This window comes from Scyliorhinus torazame, chromosome 5, assembly GCF_047496885.1.
Source record: "Scyliorhinus torazame isolate Kashiwa2021f chromosome 5, sScyTor2.1, whole genome shotgun sequence".
Taxonomy (NCBI): domain Eukaryota; kingdom Metazoa; phylum Chordata; class Chondrichthyes; order Carcharhiniformes; family Scyliorhinidae; genus Scyliorhinus; species Scyliorhinus torazame.
In genome coordinates, this window is record NC_092711.1 from 215968256 (window position 1) to 215984464 (window position 16209).

A 16209-nucleotide genomic window follows, 5' to 3' on the forward strand; every position below is an offset into this window, starting at 1 on the left:
AGTCGAACAGAAATATCAATCTTTCCTGCCGCGATGTGGTGGGACTGACAGGACGCTGACAGCGGGTCCCACTGATGGAAACCAGGCTGAGCCCCTTCCTCACTCTGAAAGCAATGACACAATTCCACATCTAGTGGGAAACTAGAAAGATCACAAAAACAGAATGTGTGTGTGTGTGTGTGTGGGGGTGGGGGGGGGGGGGGGTGGTGGTGGTGGTGGGGGGCGGGGGAGGGGGTAGTTAGAACCGGTTACATATTGGAACAACATCGATACAGGACGGGGAAAGATAATTGCCTTTACATAATTTAATGGAATACATATTTATATATTGTGGCATAGACAAAGCGTCCGCCTGAAATTGTCCACAATGTAAACACATCGCCAGAAATATCCGCGGGCATTTATTGTCTATTCGCCCTGAACATTGACTCGGCCGACTGGGACACACGGTGGAGGAACCCTCTCCTTGTCAGCATTGTCCATGTTAAACCGCAAATCGTTTCATTTTAATTCAAGCAACCCACTTGCACATAAATCGCCAAGCCAGGAGTAAACGTGTAATCGATTTCATAAAGCTGCGAGTGTGGCGGGCACTTTTTGAAGTGATGTTTTTTTTTCTTTTTCTTTCCAATTTTAATTGTGGGTGCTTCAGAGCCACAGCCTGTTCATTTTAACCAGGCACTGGCTGCTTGCGAGTGGCTGTAGTGCGGCGGGGTGGGGGGTTGCTGGAGAAGGGCTGTGGTGAGTGAGATCATCTGGAGGTGAATGAAGCTTTGTGCGGGAGAGGTGTGTCCACGGACAGCCGCTCCAACACGCTGCTCAGTCAGAGACCACCGAGAACGAGATGTGGCGAATTGGGCGGGGGATTGGGGGGGGGGGGGGGGGGGGCGGGGGGGACCCAAACAGATCGCAGGGAGTCTGAGGCTAAATGAATAAATGAATGCTAAACGGACCCTGACAGGACTGGCATGAATTTTCGTGCGAGCCGAAAGAGGAGGGTCATCCCTGAGGTTGTTTACCAATATGGATAGGAACAACAGTCCGTGTGATAGAAACACACAAACTCTTGAGTAAACGGAGCTTTACACACTAAACAGGAGTGAGGTGGGGCGAAGTTACCATGCGGTGCCAATACCCCCCCCCCCCCCCCCCCCGCACTAGAAAAAGAGGACTTGAAATCTTTTCTGAAGCGAATAATCTTAACCATGATTTTTAATAGATGACACTCAGCTCCAATCTCCCACTATTGTGTGAATTCATTACGAAAGACTCATAAATACAGCATTTGTTTTAATTTTTTTTTGGGGGGGGACGGACGGACACATGCACTGTCGAGAAAGGAGTTAAACACAATTTAGGCATGAATGTAATGTCTTCTTTGGAAAACACAAGCTGAACTGAAAATTCAGCTATTGCCTCCCTCCCCAAACAAAAGAGGTCGCCGGCCTCACTCCCAGCGGGAACGGTGACAAGGTTGCGACTGTTGGCGATGCTGTGAGTTGTGGCCATTCCTGAGCAGGCCTCGGCCAGCGCGGTGCCAGCCTGTTTCTGGGTAAACTGTAGGGTGCCTTCAAACTTTCAGTGTTACTGGAGAGAAAGGAGCAAACTCCAACTTTAATATCTCAAACCTATATACGACCGTTCGAGAGCAACCCCTGTGTGTCACTCAACACTCAACAAATCCGTCCACACTGGAGAATATTCCGAACCATTGCTCAATTACACGTTTCCGTCCATTCTTATGTTTAACCATCTTTGGTCTCCATCGCCCAGCTCCATCGCTTATTCAGTTCATTCGGGTTTTATTTTAGAGAGTATTGTCTTGGAGGGTTTAAAAAGCATTCCCCGCTCGACTTTATCCGTTTGCGATGGTTTTAATGGTTAAGAATTGCCCCCGTTTTAACCTACCCCACACAACCAGATCTCTCCCTTTGAAACAAGCACCTCTCCCGTTTATAAGGAAGTGTCCCCACTCTTTGACAGTCGTTTAATTGGGAAAAGGTCTCCTCCACGAGCCAGGAAGTTTCTGAAGGAATTCTAGCGGAGGTCGGGGATGGGGGGTTAGGTGGAGGGGGGAATGGGAGGGAAACTGGTGCTGATAGTTGCTAATTATTTTTCTGTAAGCGTGCAAATCTCTGATGGACCCACGCTGGCTGCTCTCCATTACAGCAATATACCTCCAGGTCAATGAATCGATCAACATTTCCAAAATATTTCCTCAAAGCGGTTCGTTATCCGTCACAATCCCAGAAATTAGACTCAGTTAGACATTATTGGAATGGGGGCAGATTATTAGTAATCCTTAAATAAAACAAATCCACGCCATGTGGTAAGACAATGATTTCTGTTTGAATTAATATTCCTTCATGACAGAGTACACTTTTTCAAACCAAAGTTATCGAATTTGTCTTACAATATGTTGGTTTGATTTATCGATCCTAAACTATTTGCGTTGCCCAATCATGTAAGTATCATGAAAACCGGCAGGAATGTTGTAACCCCATATCGAGTCATTTCGTTGTGAACTGGACAAGGTGACTTCTAAGAGGCTACTTTATTTTGCAACTTCACGTTTCGAGGGAAGGCACCAGCACAATCAAAAGGGGGCAGTTGTGTCTCTCAGCACAGTTAGGTGCAGATGTAAAAGCCAACACACCGTTTCTCTCCCGCTGGGATCTGGACTTGGGAATCGGAAATGTGCATTGCTCGTTATTTTCAAAGCAGCTTAAATACAGCTTGTAGCTCTGCCCCAATCTTTATTTAACATTAACTCAAAACGGATGTTTTTCCCTCTCCCAGTAACCACACTGAGCTCCCCCCCCCTCCCTCCCACCACCCCGTGCATGGACTAATTGTGACATTGACAACACGTGGAAGCTGTAGAGGAAAGTCTGTTGAAAATATGACAGCCCGTGTGCCCCAGTGACATCGAGCGCCGACTGCACAGGTTCGAATCTGAACTGTGCACGCCAGGAGCGAGCAGGTTTTCTCTGAGCACCAGGTCGGCCCGTGTGGTTTATCCGGGAGGTTATCATTCCAGCTCTCTCACTGAATCCGAGTTGTCCCTGGACCTGGAAAAAAGCGAGACGTTGTTGTTTTATTAATTCATTCTTTTAAAACAAAAATCCCATTCTCCAGGAAACGATCTTTGAAACATCTGGTTTAAAATCTGTTGGTTATTAATGCCGAACGAAGGCATTTAAAATGAAACAAATGTGTTATTTTAGCGGGGGAGGGGGGAGGTGAGGTGGGGCACTTGGGTCAAGGTATGAAACGCGCCTAGGATGCCCACGTATTCCTGTGCGGAAGTTCTACTTCAGTGGTAGGAAAGTGGTTCATCGTGATAAATTATAAAATTGACCAGATCTGAAAAAAAAACTTCCCTAACTGTACGCCAGTAATATAGAACGATTTTACTTGCCCAGTTACGGTTAATATATCTAATTATATGTTATCCACAGTGTCAATATACATCAACAGTATATGATGATAATTTTGGTATTGTCAGCTGTATAGTTTATTTGGGGTTATTTTCGTCTCTCGTTTACCGGCCCAAAGTGACTATGACTGCGGTTTAAATAAAAAAAGGTCGACAAATGTTTGGAGTTTGAAGTTACTAACAGGGCAGGATGAGGCAAGAGAACCTGCCAGTCAGATATGTTTACAGAATGTTTCGGAAATACTCCCGATCGACAAACCTGTTGTCAGTCGTTTACCGAGTTCCTACTGGGCGCCAGCGAAAGTCAGAACGATGGGACCATGCCATCAAACGAGCTACCTTTGTTGAATACTGCCTGAGCAAGCATTCAACGTGACCTAATGTGTCTCAGATCCAATTAGAAATGGCAATAGTGAAATATAAAGGTGCGCATCTTATGTTTTTAAAATCTTTTTATTCGCCACATTTTCATCCAATAAATAACAAAAGAAAAGCAAACAGAAAGAACAACCAAAATAACAATCCCTCGGACCCCCCCCCCCCCCCTCATTATCCAATCCAATACATCCATTCGTGCATTCCAAGTAAAAGTCAACAATCAAATAATGCAACAATACAACAATAATAACTCCCGCAACCCTCCCCTCCCTAATGTTCAATGGCAAAAGCTGTGCATCTTAAATAGCTGGACAGAAGTGATTTAAGAATAGGTTGGAAAATATCTAAAACGTAATCATGATATGTGTGTAGATAACTTTCAGTGTAAATGATTGGGGTTTGTTTCAATTCATTTCCAATGGGGAATGTGAAAACCTCTCTCGTACTAAGCGAAGAACAACCTCGTTAGATGCTAAGGGGACGTCCTTTCTGATTCATTCTGAACGTGCCCCCACCCCCCAGGTTTTATAAAAGCAAGCAATCCGCAAAGTTAATAATTTAAGATTCGTACACAATAAAACGCGCTACAACATTGAATATCTAGGAACAGAAAAACGAATAATACCAGGTTCAACTCGTGCTGCGGTATCCTGTCAAACATCTCTCAGCAAAGTCAAAGAATAACATTAATGTGCATTAATGTGAGCCATTCAAAAGTTTCAGCTACGTGCTTCGTTACGATTTGTTAAACAATGTAGATGTTGCAGATACCGCATTATAATATCAATACACTGCCAGTCCTGTTTCTTGATGTTTAGGTTGAATTAATACACCGGTGTTTTGTTCATTATAGAAATAGTAGAAACCTAGCTTAACATTCGACACACTTTAGCAACGTCTAAAGGAATGTCTGGTCACTTGTGACTACTGGGGTTCTCTCATCACCTCCTAACTACAGCACAGTACAAGTGATGTGCGGCTACATTTGGGTACAGATCACTGCAGACGAAACATACTGAACGCTTGGGATGGTGAGATAATGGGAACCTAAATTGTTCAACACGATATACTTCGCATGTAATGATCCACAGAATAATGCGAACGACACCAGGTATTGTATATCACTGTCTCCACATTCAACAGCGCTTTACACGGCGGCTGTCTCCTACAATTAGGATTCAAGACAGGTTGGCTTTGTGGGGACTCCGTCTATCATTGTCCCATTTTCCCAGCTTTGCGTTTTCCTATTTTCCTCCTGCCCAACTCTTTTATCTCCCTCTCCCCAATATGATGAGGAATGAATACATATTTAGCTAACTCCGGGTGATGCACTGCCTCACAGTCAGAATTGCAGGTGCCGTGGCTCACATCAGCCCTCTCAGTCACAGCCTCATCAGTTTGCGCTTTACTTCCTAGGGAACAGGCAGGATAGGGGGGAACAGGGGCGAGCTGGGCGCTATCAAAATGCATTCGAAAAGAACGCGCTAAAGACGTCGTTACGCATAGTAATTCGTCCCCTCAGGGAGTCAGAAAAGATTTTTAAAGGGTGAGTATTTGTAATCCTTCATTATGATATCAAGAGCAGTGAAGAACATGTAGTGTGTAGCAGTGCAGCAAAGAGGGGAGGGGGTGGGGGGTGGGTGGGGGGGGGGAGGGCTCTAAAGAACACACTTTGAACCATTGGTAATGACAATGAAAGCTCATTACTTTTGTAGCCGGAATATCTGTCCTAATAGTGGCCGGAGAGGCCACTACTTCCCTTTTCGTTGAACAGGAGTGAGTGAGTGGCAATGTTTTGGTTCGTAAATTCAGGGCGGATGCTAGGATGTGAGAGGGCGATTTCGTACAGGTGACTGGGGAAACTGAAGTTCAGAGGCAGTAAGGATCACCAATCTCCCGTTCTGTTCATACATGGGGGTCAATGCAGCGACACATCATACAAATAAGTGGGGAGAATTCTGAAAAGCAGTCCCCTCCACAGAGGCTGTGGGCAGGAAGAGGGCGGGGGGGTGGGTGGGGGGGGTGGGGGAGGGAGAGTTGTTCTGGTGAAGCCGAGACACCAGGATCACATCCATGTTCTTTCTAAACTTCAATCCAGTTATTTAAATGAAACAAGTGCCATTCATCCAGCCACCAGGTCGAAGCCTGTGCTGATTGTGTTTTCCCTGTCAAAATTCCCATTGCTATGCGAGGAGTGAAGTTACTTTGTTCCTTCATCTGTTAACTAATGGTGTTAGTTTTGGACAAGTGTCTCCTTATATTTTGCTAAGCGAAAGTAGATATAATCGTGGCGGCGTTGTCTTTTGTGCATCTCGTTTTGTTAACCCATTCGAGCAAAGGCACTAATTTTTGACGGTCAGGTCGTTTTGCTCAATTGTCCTATAATTGTTTCACAATGAACATGAACAAGTATGTGTTCACAGCAACTTTTTATTTAACCCTTTCACAGGAATGTTTATTCTTCACTGCACGGCTGCGCTTTGCAGTTTTAAAATGAAGTTTGCAGTCGATTGAAGGTCTCTTCCGAAGACTGTTGGCCTGTGAGAGGTCACATTAGGTCAAATGTTTAAATCCTCACCCATTTCCATAAAAAAAGCTCAATACGGCCGTAAATGAATTTTTCTTGAGTTCAAGGTGAGATTTAGTTGAACGATATTTTGTGACAATATCTGTTGCAACAGGCATTCTGAAGAATCTGTCTTTGAATAATTTCGAAGGTCGGTTTTAAGTTAAAATTCGGTTCCTTTTGTGTGATGACGCATATCAAAACGATTCGCGCTCAAGTTTAACCCCACCGAATGGTGATTCGGTTGAATATCACTTTCAAACAAACACGTGAAAACAAGAACTGTTCAAATTCAAACTTTGCGTCAGTTTTGAACAGGCTAGTTTTGTGAATTCTTAGCTCTTAATGATGTTACATTGACTCAAGTGTATGAAATAATGTAATTCTTTTGGAAAAAAATACTTTTGATTTCACTTTAAAAAATTTGGCAACTGCTCACTAAAGTAATACATGGACAGATGCTAACTAAATGAATACAGTACAAATCACAGGCAGCCTTGCATGCAACACTAGTTGGGCGAAGAGCGAGGTAAGGCTATCCCTTTTTTGTGTTATATCACAAAAACAAATCATGTTATATTAATATATAGAAATTTCATAACATCCTTTATTCCATATCAGTGGTTATACGGATTGGACAAAGGCCGTTCTGTTCCCCCCCCCCCCCCCCCCCCGCCCCTCCTCCTCTCCAAATCATATCACTGAACAAGATGTCATGCAGCCAGCTGACTCAAATGATGAGGGAAGACTGATGTGCCCTTGTGCATTCTCTTCCTAATTTTTGTGTTCCGTGCAGAAATCTGGGCTTCTCTCTGGCGCATCTCCATTCTGAATCAGAAAGAGAAAACTCTGTGGAGTCCCAGCGACTTTATATATTAACCAGTTTGACATTTGATTCTGGCAGTAATTGTAATGCAAAAAGGAAGGCGGGGGGGGGGGGGGGGTTCACGAGAACGAAGTGGTGCAGGTCTGTCAGGCACTCTGGTGCATCCCTTAAAAACTGCTCCGGTGCGCGCGATATATTGTCTGTCTGTCTATTTCTCATATAGACGCATTGATATTAATTTGACCGTGTAACCAAAGATTGGTTTTGACATTCTGTTTTGAAGAGGAACACATACATCAGCAGGCAATGCAACACTTCCCAGGATGTCACTCTGCACTAAATTCAACGTTCAGCTGCAAAAACGAGGCAACTTCCTTCTCATGTTTAAAACTATCTAATGGGCGGCGGCGGGGGGATTTGCGGCCTCCTTTCACTTTGCCAGTGGATTGTTTTGTGCCTTCATCCAATATTGAATCGTTTCTCCAGGATTTTTACAACAAATTCAATACCAGCGACTGCAGATGTCCCAAAATACTGCAATTGCCTGACTTGGTCTTACTCTATGTTTCCACTGACGTACTGACCAGGTCAGATCACCAAGAACCAGTTCACACGCTTCACAAATTCTATGTGTATGAAGACGATAGATATTAACTTTGATTAGAACAGTCACACACTCACAAGGTGAAAACTTGTACAGTATTCAGACGGGATATGCATGATAATTCACAAAGATCTAAAGAACAAGCTGACGAGGGTTCAGGTAGATTTGAAATAAACTAGAATAAACAGTACATCAATATGCAAAGCTGCAGCTCCACATTTAGTCAAAGTTTAATTGGCTTGCTTTCTGTGTTTGACTATTTCCCCTCTCTGCTTGGGAGTTGTTTCAAACAGTTGTCTTGGGTTTGATGTTAGTTCATATTAATTATGCTGTACAGAATCAGAGGTCCCGTCATTACTATGGCACATTTACTCGTGTACATCCTGGAGACAATGCGGCAAAATTAATAGAATTGTATGGCAATGTCTTGGACATAGTACTTTTAGGGCTACATACAATCTGTTGATTCTTATCATGAGAACACATATTTAATTAGCAATCACAATCCATTTCAGACAAAGGCACAATGTAGGAAATTAGGAGATAACTTTGTAATTACTGGGATAGATTGTCTCCATAGGTTAAGAAGATAGCTCACCAAGCTAGCTGACATATTTGAACAGATAACAATTGTTACTAAACTAATACAAAGCACAGTTAATTTCATTGTATTTTAAATATGTCAGATTTTCAAAAGATAAAAAAAATTAAAAAGCAGAGCGAAGATATTTTCTGGATTCATTAATATTTTATGATGCCGTTCACGAGTATTTGTGTCATTTAAAAACGATCTTTAAAGCTGCTTACAAAACACATTCCTTAATTTATCTCTTCCTGTGTCCCCTTGCCTGAACGCAATAAGTCATATTTACAATGCAGTTTCTTTGGCATTGACAACCACAACACTTCATCTAAATGGCGTTTTTAGGGGGGTGAGGCTGGGCTATTTTGGCCTGAGGCTTATCACAGATGGACTTATACTCATTCAGTGTCAAAATTTACCATCCCAGGTAGTGCTTGGGCAGGGGGGGGGGGGGGGGGGGGTGGGGGGGGGGTGGATTGTTGAGGACAGTCCCTGGACACAGTCAGGAGTGGTAACTTTGGTCATATGTTCATCTTTTTCAGTATTCCTTTACCCATGCATGTTGAACCCAATTGCTGAGCCCACTGTCAACTAACTAAAGCCCACCCAGTGCGCCGATCAAATTCATGATCTGTACAGTTCACTGCTGCATCATGTATTGCATCTATACACCGAGGCTTTGGGGCCTCCAAATATACGCGTTAATCATATCATAGATCATATCATAGAATTTACAGTGCTGAAGGAGGCCATTCAGCCCATCGAGTCTGCACCGGCTCTTGGAAAGAGCACCCTACCCAAACCCACACCTCCACCCTATCCCCATTACCCAGTTACCCCACACAACACTAAGGGCAATTTTGGACACTAAGGACAATTTAGCACGGCCAATCCACCTAACCTGCACATCTTTGGACTGTGGGAGGAAACCGGAGCACCCGGAGGAAACCCACGCACACACGGGGAGAACGTGCAGACTCCGCACAGACAGTGACCGAAGCCGGGAATCGAACCTGGGACTCTGGAGCTGTGAAGCAATTGTGCTAACCACAATGCTACCATGCTGCCCACAATCTTCCCAGATATAAAAATACCAAGAGTTACAATAGGACCAAAATGTTCTGGGGCATTTCTTACAAGAGTCATTATAGCGTTCGAGATGATCAAAGGCGTTTATAAGACTACAATTTCTAGCCTTACATATCTAGACACAATTATTTTCTTGAAATCTCACAAAGCCATACCTGCCATTATTGAACAGATTTATACATTTCCTTTAACAATATTCTGGGACACGGTTAACATAGATCAAACAATTAGTTATGTTGCTTCACGTTTTTGCATCTTTGGTCCATTTTAACAAGAATTTCTTCACATTGCTTGATTTGCTCCAATGCAATAAATGATTTGAATAAGGAATCAGGCACATACCTCTGTGTTCCCCATTTTGTCCTAGTAAGCAACCAATTACTTTCCAGTTTTTCTCCATCGGTTAGCTTTCATTGTGTGTAGAACTGCAACATGTCACAATTATGACTGCCCCCTTACTAAATAGTCATTCTCCCACTTTTATGATTTTGGATGTATTCACACAATATGTCCTATATGTTTCCTTTGCCTATCACTTTAAAAAAAACTAACCTTTGCCTCATGCAGGTACTATATTATCTGCGGGAAATTGCATTCGGGTTTGCTATTATTGTGATCAGAAGCTTCTGTTTTCACGGGAAACACACAATGTAATGTAGGCAAGAGGAATGGCAGAGGACTCAAACCAATTCTCAGCATTTAGAACTTCCAGATTATTCAACATAACAATGCAGCTTGTTCATATACAGTACCATGATTGAGAATTGTATCAGAGAAACGGATTCTAGCTCTATTTACGTCCAAATTATCTGATATAACATTATCAATAAAGATTTTAAATGAACTTAGCTAATGATGTGCTTAATTTATAAAAGTACATGGTGTAGGAGTCACACAACATATCTTGATGATTAAAAACAGCAGTGGAATACTTTCCTTTGAAGCTTTAGAGTTATGCACATGACACATCTGGTTGCCCTGGTGAATCGTCTCAATGCTAAATGTACAGAAGATGGTCATATGCACCTGTAGATTTCTAGCCATGTAACAGAATATTTGTAAACGTGATCTCAGTATACATAAAAGTACACGGGCTAAGCTATCAAATACAAAAATAAACACTGCCCAGATATTACTGTAGCAGAGCATCTAACAACATCAGTTAGACCTATGCACGCACATTTAGATTTTAATATTTTTTGCGTGGCAACTTGTGAAGTACAAAATGCTCAGGGGGCATCCGGGACCCGTGAACAGGGGAAATGACTTCTCCTCAACCAATCAGATTAAAAGGTTGTGAAATTAAAAGTGAAAAGTCTGGGGAAGGAGTGGATTCAATGTCAAATCAGGTAGATAAAGCGAGGGAAACAAAGATTAAATGAAGGGATATGGGAAAAAAGAGACAGGAAGGGAAAGTAAAAACATTTAACATTTAAAAAAATGACAATTGTAAGAAGGCTAACAACAGTTAAAACCGAACGGAGGAGGAACGTATTAGGACAGGTAGAGAATTGGTTAGGAAATAGAGTAGGCACAATGGGTCATTTTCAGAATGGCAAGATATAAGTGTCATGCCACTGGGATTAGTGCTGGGGCCTCAACTATTTACAATTTATATCAATGACTTAGATGAAGGGACCAAATGGTTGTCAAGTTTGGTGATGATACATAGAACATAGAATATAGAAAAATACAGCACAGAACAGGCCCTTCGGCCCACGATGTTGTGCCGAACTTTTGTCCTAGATTAATCATAGATTATCATTGAATTTACAGTGCAGAAGGAGGCCATTCGGCCCATTGAGTCTGCACCGGCTCTTGGAAAGAGCACCCTACCCAAAGTCAACACCTCCACCCAACACTAAGGGCAATTTTGGACACTAAGGGCAATTTATCATGGCCAATCCACCTAACCTTGATACCCTACAGTGATAGGTAGGACAGTAAATTGTGAAGAAAACATAAGGAGCCTGAAAGGGATGCAGATGTGCTAAGTGAGTGGGAAAATATTTGGCAGCTGGAGTAAAATTTGGGAAGATGTGAACTTGTCTATTTTGGCAGGAAGAATAGAAAAACAGGATATTATTTAAATGGAGAGTGATTGACGAACTCTGAGGTACAGAGGAATCTGGGTGTCCCGGTCCATGAACCACAAAAGCTTAGTATACAGGTACAGCAAGTGAATAGGAAGGCAAATGGAAAGAGGTGAATTGAGTATAAAAGTAGGGAAGGTTTGCTACAGTTGTACAGGGCATTGGTGAGGCCACGTCTAGAGTAATATGTGCAGTTTTGGTCTTCTTATTTAAAATAATGGGGAGTAGCTTATAAAATAAGTATCATCTTGCATCTTTGACTTTGTCCATATATGTGTTTCTGGAACCTACCTCTTCATTCACCTGAGGAAGGAGCAGTGCTCCGAAAGCTAGTGATTTGAAACAAACCTGTTGGACTTTAACCTGGTGTTGTAAGACTTCTTACTGTGCTCACCCCAGTCCAACGTGGCATCTCCACATTATAAAATGAGGAGCATGGATGAGGTAGATAGACAACATGTTTTCCCAAAGGTAGAGGAGTCTAGAACTAGAGGGCATAGGTTTAAGGTGAGAGGAGAGAGATACAAAACATACCAGAGGGGAAATTTCTTCACACAGAGGGTGGTGAGCATCTGGAACGGTCTGCCAGAGGCAGTGGTAAAGGCGAGTACGATTTTGTCTTTTAAAAAGCAGTTAGACAGTTACATGGGCAAGGTGAGTATAGAGGGATGTGAGCCAAATGTGGGCAAGTGGGACAGCTTAGTGATAGAAACTGGGTGGCATGGATAAGTTGGGTCGAAGAGCCAGTTTCCATGCTGTAAACATCTATGACTCTATGACTCAAAGAAAGGATATAATTGAATTACAACCAGCTCAGAGAAGGTTCACTCAACTGATTCTTGGGATGAAAGGGTTACTTTATAAGCAAAGGTGGACAGGTTGGGCTTTTATGCATTGGAATTTAGAAAAATGAGAGGCAATCTTATTGAAACAGATGATCCTGAGGGGACTTGACAGGGTGGATGCTGAAAGGATGTTTCCCTTGTTGGAAAGATGAGAATAGGGAATAGTTTAAAAATAAGGGACAGGATTCTCTGATCCTGAGGATAAGTGTTGACACCGTCGGAAACGCCGTCGCGTTTCCCGACGACGTCAACACGGCCCCAGGATCAGCAATTCTGGTTCCTACAGGGGGCCAGCAGGGTGCTGGAGTGGTTCATGCCGCTCCAGCTGCTGATCCGGCCGTGGAATGGGCACCGGGGGATGCGCGCATGCGCAGTGGGTCTGGCGAGAACCCGCGCATGCTCAGCCCCATCGGCGCGATTTCCGCACATGTGCGGTGTCTCCCTTGTCCGTGCCAGCCCCAACCCAACATGGCGCAGGAGTACAGGGGCTGGCGTGGAGTAAAGGAGGCCGGGAGACAGCGAGGCTGGCCCGCCGATCGGTGGGTCCCAATTGCGGCCAGGCCACATCGGAGGGCACCCCCCCCACCCCGCATAGGCCACCCCCGGACCCTTCAACGCCGAGGTCCCGCCGGCTCAGAACAGGATAGAATGGCGCCGGCGGGACTCGTTTTTTTTTACAGCCGCTCGGGCCAGAGAATCGCGGGAAGGTCGCGTAGGGCGGCCTCTGACCGGCACCGCGCCGATCACGCCGGCTCCGATGGTGCCGTGCATCCCGGCATCAGGGCGACATGGAGCGATTTGCGCAGCCCGCCGGCGATTCTCCGACCCGGCGTGGGGTCGGACTACCCAAGGAGTCTGCAATTTAAGATGGCAATGAGGAGAATTATTTTTTCTCAAAGGTTCGTGAGCCTGTGGAAATCTCTTTTCAAGAGGCCTGAGGAGTCAGGGCGTTGTATATTTTTAAGGCATTGTTCGATAGATTCTTTTTTTAATAAATATTTTTATTCTCCATTTTCATATTTTCTTCAGAATTTACACCCCACCGACAAACAGTAAACGGTAACGAATACAATGTCAATCCCCTTATCAACAACAACGATCCCATCCTCCCACCGCCCCCCAAACAATGACCCACCTGACAATATAAGCATCAAATAAAACAAACCCTCCCAAGGTGGAAAAAAAAGGAAAAAAGAAAAAGGAATCAGGAATCGCCTATGTTCACCATTGACATATACAGTCCACTCCCCAACCTCCCCCGCCCCCCCCCAATACTCAATGCCATCTAATCCCCGAAAGAGTACCGTGAATGACACACATGAGTTGTAGACACCCCCCTCCCAGACTCCTCCCCTCCACTTCCTCTTAAAAACTCCCCCTCCAACCTCGGTTCCTTCCCCCAACCTTTCACCCCGGCTAGACTCACCGAAACCTGTTCTACCAGGCTCTGATGGCTGCAGCCCCTCCCCCACCTCACTCCCGTTCACTGGCCGGCTCAAACCGGCCAGTGTGGAGGCCCCCGCCCAGGTCTCCTTCCATCCCAGGAAAACCAAGAAATCTCCTTTAGCACACAACCCCCGCATACACATCCAAGACCTAAAGAACCATCATTGCAAATGAAAGTCCCATCTCTTGAGAAAGTGACCTGCTGGTGTACAGTGACTTCTTCACCCGGTTGAAGGCAGCCCACCTCCTCATCAGCTCCAACGTAAAGCCCTGGTATATGCGTGTACCAGCTCCAGCCCACTGCACCACCTGCTTCTGCTTTGCCCAGCACAGGACTTTCTCCTTCACGCTATACCTACGGAAACACAGAGTTACTACTCTTGGCGGCTCACTCGCCTTTGGTATAGGCCTCCATGACCGATGAGCCCGATCCAGTTCATATTGGGAGGGATCGTCCCCCTCCCCCAATATCTTCGCCAACATCGTGGCAAAATACTCCGTTGGCCTCAGGCCTTCCACCCCTTCGGGCAGACCCACAATCCTCAGATTCTGTCGCCTGGATCTGTTTTCCTGGTCTTCCATTTTGGCTCGCAGACCCTTGTTGGTCTCTATCACCCTCCGCAACTCCTTCCCCATTGAGGTGAGTTGATCACTGTGCTGCGATTATGCCTCTTCCACTTCCTTCAGTGACTCAGTGTCTCACCTTGCTCCTGCACCTCCGCCGCTGCGCTTGATACCGCCGCCCTCACCGGGCCGATCGCCTCCCCCACCAGCACTTTCAATCCCGCCCCCATCTCCTTCTTCATTGCTTCCATGTGTTTTGTGAACTGTATTTGAAGTTCCACAGCCATTACCTTGGTCATTTCTTCTGCTGTGAGCGATGCGGCCTCCCCTGATGCTCCAGCCTCCGCTTTCCTGACAGTTCCTGCGCTGACTTTTTCACTCCCGACAGACTTCCATTAACCCCCTTTTCACTTCCGTTTTTCTCTCAAACTTGGACATTTCTCCTCCCTGTGCCTTCTTACAGTCTTTTCAGCCTCCGTTACCCCCGGGACTGTGCATTAAAACCCCAAAATTCCTATTCCCGAGTGGGAGCCCTCCAGTGTGCGGCTGCCTCCCGCCCGCCGTCACCGGAAGTCTCGTTAGATAGATTCTTGATTCAAAAGAGAGCCAAAGGATGTCAAGAACAGACAACAAAGTGGAGTTAAGACCACAATCAGATCAACCATGATCTTACCAAATGGCGGAGCAGGCTCGGGTTGCTGAATGACTTACTCTTGAGTCTAATTTGTATTCTTGAAAGAAGGAATGAGGTCCCACATTTATACCGGTTAATTTTCAGGGCCATAGAAGTTGATTGGCTGTAATTAACAATTATTTGCAATCACAAGCCTTAACCTTCAATAGTGAATTTAGTTTGCGTATGCTGCACAAAAAGAGGAACTTCACATCATTCATTGGATTTTAATAGTGGGTCATTTTTGAGAAGTTGATGACTGAACAGCAACATTTGGATATTGGCAATTACATTCATGCATGCCCCTTGCCTGATGTTGCTGTCGCAGCTATACACAAATAACATTCGCCTCACTGTTATCTGACAGAAAAAAACTGGCCCAATATCAATATTGTATCAACACATTCATGGGAAGAATGCTACAATTTTAATGTTTTGACAAATAGGTACATTTCAACATCAGTAATATATGTATCTGGTGGCAATTTCCATTAATGAGCCCCATTTTGTTATACGAGTGATAGTGAAAGGATTAAAGTTAAATTTTCCTGTTAGTCTTTAGATTTATTGAGAAATTAGGCTCACATAAGTGGCGATGCACTACTGACATGGAGAGCAAACAGACCATTGATCTGTATTTTGCATAGTTCCGAGATCCCTAATCCAAATATTAATTAGCACAGTTAGAGAAAAAAAAATATTTGTGCTTCTTCAAACCATTCATGAAGAATTCATGCAGCATTGTGCATTATGCAATTGGAAAGCGTGTATTTCACTCCTGTTCAAATGTTCACTTTTTGGTTTGAATGTGTAAAAAAAAGAGAGAACCTGTATTTATATACTGTCATTCACAACCTTACAGCCAATTAAGTGTTGTTGAAGTTCTAATATGCAAATCTGTTGTAATAGTGCAAATGTGACAGTTAACTTGTGCACAGCATGATCCAACAAACAGCAACACTATAACACAGTAGGTTGACCAAGGCAGAGAGAGAACACCCCTACTCTTCTTTGAAAACTATAGAATGCAACGTGCTGGAGTTGGTAAAGAAGATTTGCAATTATCAGTGCAGCAGTGTCAGAAAGAAATAGTACCCAACATG

At 44.2% G+C, this 16209-nt stretch overlaps 1 long non-coding RNA gene across 1 annotated transcript in view; it reads left to right on the forward strand.

Moving 5' to 3' along the window:
• LOC140420942 (uncharacterized) overlaps positions 1-16209 on the forward strand; it is a 29387-nt gene that overhangs the window by 4527 nt on the left and 8651 nt on the right. Inside the window, exons 4-5 of the long non-coding RNA XR_011946640.1 lie at positions 4776-4928; positions 6267-6451. This is a non-coding gene — a long non-coding RNA (uncharacterized lncRNA). The remainder of the gene's footprint in view (positions 1-4775; positions 4929-6266; positions 6452-16209) is intronic.